This window comes from Tupaia chinensis, unplaced genomic scaffold (genome assembly GCF_000334495.1).
Source record: "Tupaia chinensis unplaced genomic scaffold, TupChi_1.0 Scaffold000322_1, whole genome shotgun sequence".
Taxonomy (NCBI): domain Eukaryota; kingdom Metazoa; phylum Chordata; class Mammalia; order Scandentia; family Tupaiidae; genus Tupaia; species Tupaia belangeri.
This window is the reverse complement of record NW_006159816.1, coordinates 6,001,303-6,008,492: the sequence shown is the minus strand read 5'-3', so window position 1 is coordinate 6,008,492 and position 7,190 is coordinate 6,001,303.

The following is a 7,190-nucleotide window of genomic DNA, read 5'->3' as shown; positions in this document are numbered from 1 at the left end:
CGGCACGCCCAGAGTTGCCGGCAAGGACCGGGCCCGCTCCGCCTCCCGCCCCCCCCGAGGGCGGGGCAAGAGCCTGGGCCCTTCCTTCCTCGGCTGGCAGCGCCTGCAGAGCTTCCGAAAATCCCCCACCCCCGCTGGGGCTGACGCAAGAAACTCGCGATCCGGGGGCGGGCTGGGTCTGCGGACTAGGGTCCCGGCGGGGTGGGTCCCGGCCGGAGGCCTCCTTGAGTTCCTGGGTTGCAGAGCTCGATTTGTCCTACCCCTCAAATAGGGCAGCGATCTCTCCTGGGTGACTAAGAGTTGTTTGCCGAAGGTCGCTCGGGTTCGGGCGCTTTGAAACAGTTTGAGCAGTTGGAACAAACACACCCGGAGCCCGGCAAAGGCGCTGGTATCGTAGCTGCGCCTCCCTGATTTGGAGCTGCAGAACCTTGCCCGGCTTTATCTCACCCCACCGCCCGAGAGTGGCGCCAGCCGCGGGGGTGCGGAGGCAGGCTCACGGCCGGAGGCAGGCTCAAGGCTCGGACCCAGGCGGTGCGCACCGCCAGCTGCCCTCTCGCCCTCGGTCCATGCGCTCCCGGGCTGGGGCCAGTGAGCCCTGCCCAGTGGAGGTGAGGACCGCGCCGGGACCGCGTGCTCGCAGTGACCCTGAACGCCCTCTGCTTACTCCCACGCGCTCGCACTGTAGCTAGGATCGGGTCGCCAAGGGGCAAACAGACGTCTTTGGGTCGAAGAGTGTTCAGTATGGCCCACCAAGAGCTGGGCGAAAACGGAACCACAGAGCTTCCTCTCCCATCAGAGCACACATCGCACCACAGATGGCGTCATTCGACACTGTGTAATACTACAATGTGCTCTATATAACTTTTACAAATCTTTTCCACATACGATAGTGTTTTTTTTTTTTTTTTAAGACCAAGTTATAGTTTGTGTACTATGGGCCCGTTTGGTTAACATACGTACCTAGAAACAAAATGAAAGATGGTCCCCAGTTAGTAATATTGTGGTTCAGGACCACGGATGACTTTTATCTTTCTTTGTTACTTTAGTATATTTAAATTTACAATGAGTATGTGTTACGTCTTACATTAGTTAGTTCAGAATTAATCATTGTCCACTAAAAGCTTCCAAGTATTTGAAAACAGGAATATTGTGTACTATTACAAGATTTAAAAGGACATAGACTTATATCCTCCCCCCCCCACCTTGATGCATTAACAGTCTGACTCTAACCAGCCTGGTTTTCAGTTTCTAGCTTGTTGGAATTATTTCAAAACCAAGTGAAGTAGGTAATACCCACAGTGGTTTTACGATTTCATTCAAAAACCACACACACACACATACACACACACACACACACACACAGTCTTGACTATAGCAGATTAACGCCTAAAAAAGTGCAGAGCTTACTTTCTCTTGGTTGCATAATTTGACACTCCCAGGATTTACCTGTAAATTTATATGTTCAAATAGTTCTTGAGATAAGTGAAGTCTAAATTAATTACTTGTAGTTAAAGCAAGCTTCTCTGACTTGAATTAAACCCTTTCAGCTGTTCTGTGAAAACCCTGCAAGATGATCTGCACATTGAAAGTAAGCTTAGGAGAAATTATTTACAGAGAACCTGACAGGAAAGATGCAGAGACCTTATAATTAAATGGCATTTTTGCATCAAAGAAACAGACAAGAGTATAGTATATTGTTAACAATTCAAGTTACTTGTTGAAACTCCTGCATCAGAGAAGGTAGACCATGAATGAGCCCAGGAGGCAGGAGATACTAGCCACACGGTTACAACCATCAAGGAGTTTATGAAGTATTTGATATTTCCTTGTTAAGCAATGAAATTTCCATAGAGTTTGGACTGAATGAAATAACCTTCACATTTACAAAACTCAGTTTGCTAAGGGTATATTACTTCAGGCACCTGTAGAGTACATATTTTCAAAGGGAGGAGACCAATGTGATAAGAGTCTGAATATGTTAAAGAAAATGCTTAAGGAAAAACTGTCTGGCAATGGACAGTAGTAGCACAAAAAAAGGGAATCCGAGTCTCAGACCACCCATGTCAAGAAGGTTCTCAGTCTTTTTATTTTTTGGAGGGGAGAGATTTTTGCTATAGGGCGCATGTGCTCGCCAGAAAGACAGAGATAGAAAGAGGAATCACCCCCCAGGAGGGATGGCCATGCCACAGTCCCTTCTCCTCCATTCTCCTCTCGGGATCTTGGGCACACACGCACACGCGCCCGGTGTGAGTTTAAGCCACCAGGTCCGGGACACAAACTGTGGTCGACTACATGGGAGCAACATAGCCATTACGCTAACTGCTGGTCCCCAGTCTTTGCAGATACTGAAATGTGAAAGACTGGGCCCATGCCTTGCTTTGCTAGCAGCAGAATGTGCTGTGGAAGTGCAGATACTACATTTTGAGAAGTTTCCATGGAACAAGAAAAAGGAGGTGCTGGTTTTTCTGTCTTGTCCTGGTGCTGTGGGAGTTCTTTCACTGCCAGCTCCCCCTCCACCCCCCCAATCCCCTCCCACCCTGGCTTCAGTTTTGCTAAAGGGCATATGTGCTCACTGATGAGAGAGAGAGACAGCAAGAGAGATACAGAGAGAGAGAAATCATCCCCCCCCCCCCCCCGCCAGGGGGTTATGGCCACACTGTAATCCCTTCTCCTCCATTCTCCTCTCAGGATTTTAGGCATGCATGCATGCATTCCCAGTATGATTCATGCCATCCAGGTGGAGCTGGCATGTGGAATCCAGCTGCCTTAACATCCTCACCACCTGCTGGCCTGACTACCAGCTCTTTTACTGCTCTTTACAACTAGTCTAGCTACTATTTCATTTTTTCCTCAAATTGGTTTCAATTCTATTGACCTTCATATATTTTCACTGATGTCTGAAGTTTTTTTGATGTCTTTAGAAAGAAAGTCCCCCACACATGAGGTATGTCAGAACTGTGATACCTTCTTCAGAGTTCTCATGAAAGATAAGCATTATAAAGAGTAAATGCAGGAGGGGTCAGCAAGTGGCATGGTGGTTGGGGGTGCTGGACTCCCACATGGCTGACCATGGTTTGAGTCCTGGACCTGGTGGCTTGCTTTCTTTTCCCCCCCACCCCCCCACCCCCGCTCTCTGGTCAAATTCCCAGTTAGTAATATTGTGGTTCAGGACCACGGATGACTTTTATCTTTCTTTGTTACTTTAGTATATTTAAATTTACAATGAGTATGTGTTACGTCTTACATTAGTTAGTTCAGAATTAATCATTGTCCACTAAAAGCTTCCAAGTATTTGAAAACAGGAATATTGTGTACTATTACAAGATTTAAAAGGACATAGACTTATATCCTCCCCCCCCCACCTTGATGCATTAACAGTCTGACTCTAACCAGCCTGGTTTTCAGTTTCTAGCTTGTTGGAATTATTTCAAAACCAAGTGAAGTAGGTAATACCCACAGTGGTTTTACGATTTCATTCAAAAACCACACACACACACATACACACACACACACACACACACACAGTCTTGACTATAGCAGATTAACGCCTAAAAAAGTGCAGAGCTTACTTTCTCTTGGTTGCATAATTTGACACTCCCAGGATTTACCTGTAAATTTATATGTTCAAATAGTTCTTGAGATAAGTGAAGTCTAAATTAATTACTTGTAGTTAAAGCAAGCTTCTCTGACTTGAATTAAACCCTTTCAGCTGTTCTGTGAAAACCCTGCAAGATGATCTGCACATTGAAAGTAAGCTTAGGAGAAATTATTTACAGAGAACCTGACAGGAAAGATGCAGAGACCTTATAATTAAATGGCATTTTTGCATCAAAGAAACAGACAAGAGTATAGTATATTGTTAACAATTCAAGTTACTTGTTGAAACTCCTGCATCAGAGAAGGTAGACCATGAATGAGCCCAGGAGGCAGGAGATACTAGCCACACGGTTACAACCATCAAGGAGTTTATGAAGTATTTGATATTTCCTTGTTAAGCAATGAAATTTCCATAGAGTTTGGACTGAATGAAATAACCTTCACATTTACAAAACTCAGTTTGCTAAGGGTATATTACTTCAGGCACCTGTAGAGTACATATTTTCAAAGGGAGGAGACCAATGTGATAAGAGTCTGAATATGTTAAAGAAAATGCTTAAGGAAAAACTGTCTGGCAATGGACAGTAGTAGCACAAAAAAAGGGAATCCGAGTCTCAGACCACCCATGTCAAGAAGGTTCTCAGTCTTTTTATTTTTTGGAGGGGAGAGATTTTTGCTATAGGGCGCATGTGCTCGACAGAAAGACAGAGATAGAAAGAGGAATCACCCCCCAGGAGGGATGGCCATGCCACAGTCCCTTCTCCTCCATTCTCCTCTCGGGATCTTGGGCACACACGCACACGCGCCCGGTGTGAGTTTAAGCCACCAGGTCCGGGACACAAACTGTGGTCGACTACATGGGAGTTCAGCAACATAGCCATTACGCTAACTGCTGGTCCCCAGTCTTTGCAGATACTGAAATGTGAAAGACTGGGCCCATGCCTTGCTCTCTAAGCAGCAGAATGTGCTGTGGAAGTGCAGATACTACATTTTGAGAAGTTTCCATGGAACAAGAAAAAGGAGGTGCTGGTTTTTCTGTCTTGTCCTGGTGCTGTGGGAGTTTTTTCACTGCCAGCTCCCCCTCCACCCCCCCAATCCCCTCCCACCCTGGCTTCAGTTTTTCTAAAGGGCATATGTGCTCACTGATGAGAGAGAGAGACAGCAAGAGAGATACAGAGAGAGAGAAATCATCCCCCCACCCCCCGCCAGGGGGTTATGGCCACACTGTAATCCCTTCTCCTCCATTCTCCTCTCAGGATTTTAGGCATGCATGCATGCATTCCCAGTATGATTCATGCCATCCAGGTGGAGCTGGCATGTGGAATCCAGCTGCCTTAACATCCTCACCACCTGCTGGCCTGACTACCAGCTCTTTTACTGCTCTTTACAACTAGTCTAGCTACTATTTCATTTTTTCCTCAAATTGGTTTCAATTCTATTGACCTTCATATATTTTCACTGATGTCTGAAGTTTTTTTGATGTCTTTAGAAAGAAAGTCCCCCACACATGAGGTATGTCAGAACTGTGATACCTTCTTCAGAGTTCTCATGAAAGATAAGCATTATAAAGAGTAAATGCAGGAGGGGTCAGCAAGTGGCATGGTGGTTGGGGGTGCTGGACTCCCACATGGCTGACCATGGTTTGAGTCCTGGACCTGGTGGCTTGCTTTCTTTTCCCCCCCACCCCCCCACCCCCGCTCTCTGGTCAAATTAAAATAAACAAATAATTAAATAAAGTTAAATAAAATAACTCAAAAAGAAAAAGTGCAGGGACCAGCAGGTGGTGTAGTGGTTATGGTGCTGGATTCCCACATGGTCAACCATAGTTTGAGTCCTGGACCCAGCAACTTGAAAATCACACCGGGCACATGTATGTGTGCCCAAAATCCCATGAAGAGAATGGAGAAGGGATTGTAGTGTGGTCATCCCTCCTGGGGAAGTAATTTCTCACTTTCCCTCTTACTGTCTTTCTCTGTTTCTCTCCCTTGAGTACATGCACCCTATTGTGGAAAAAAAAAAGAGTTAAATGCACAAAGTTTGTTAATGGTATGCACTGAGCAATTTATTTCTTGTGTTCCAATCTGCCAAATCCAATCTACAAGACACAAAAAAGTAATAACTGATTTTTTAAATTAATTTTATTTGGGGCCAGCAGGTGGCATGGTGGTTAAGGGCGCTGGACTCCCACATAGGCAACTGCGGTTGGAGGCCCAGACCTGGCAGCTTGCTTTCTCACCTTCCCTCTCTATCTCTTTCTCACTCTGCCCCTCTAGTTAAAATAAAATAAACAAATAAAGTAAGTTAAATAAACTAATTCTTTTTAAAAATTAATTTTATTTATCCTTTATTATTATTATTATGAGAGGTTTTTGCTATAGGGCACATGTGTTTGCCAGAAAGAGAGAGACAGACAGAAAGCGAGAAATCACCCCCCAGGGGGAATGGCCATGCCGCAATCCCTTCTCCATTCTCCCGTCAGCATCTTAGGCGCACGCATACACACACACATGCACGCGCGCCCAGCGTGAGTTTAAGCCACTAGGTCCGGGACTTGAACTGCAGTTGACTACATGGGAGTCCAGCGACATAGCCATTATGCCAATTGCTGGTCCCTATTATTTATTTTTTTAAAGAAGTTTTTGCTTTAGTGTGCGTGCACTCGCCAGAGAGACGGAGAAAGAGAGTGAGAAATCACCCCCAGGGGGATGGCCACGCCATAATCCCTTCTCCTCCACTCTCCTCTGGGGATTTTGGGCACACACACACGCACCTGGCATGAGTTTAAGCCACTGGGTCCAGGACTCAAACTGTGGCTGACTACATGGGAGTCCAGTGACATAGCCATTATGCCAACTTCTGGTCCCTATAATTATTTTTTAAATTATTTTAAGTTAGCTACAGGACACACATCCTTACCAGAGAGTGACGGGGGTTGGAAGATGAGTGAGAAAGAAAGCAAGCCACCAAGTCCAGAACTTGAACTGTGGTCAGCCATGTGGGAGTCTAGTGCCTGAACCACCACACCACCTGCTGACTACAAGTAATAACTGTTTTAAAATCCTCCATCACTTTGAGGCGTCCATCTCTTACTATCACTTCCCTTCAGTTATACTTCATTTTGGAGCCAGAAAATACTCAGACTCTTCTGGAATGGTAGTTGAAATTCTACTTTGTCCAGCATATGGAGTAGCAAGTTTCTAAAGATAACATCCAGTGAACCACTCCTGAGACTGAGGTGCTTGTGTCGTCTGCCTTTGTCAAATCAAGGTTGGCACTGCAACTTGCTCTAACTTATAGAGGGTGGCCAGAAGAAACACTATGCCACATCTCAGTTGGAGCCTGGAAAAGGTCTGGCAGCTTTTAATTTTACTCTTAGAAGTCAGTTATCAGGCCAGCAAGTGTCAATGGTGGTTAAGTTGGCTGGATGCCACGTAACTGACTGTACCTTTTGAGCCCCAGCTGGAAGCTTGGAATCATACTAGTTGTGTGTGTGTGCATGCCCAAAATCTCAAAATAGAGAAATCGAGAAGGGATTACGGCATGACCATCCCTCTGGTGTGGGGGTGCTGTTTCACTTACTTTGTCTGTCTCTC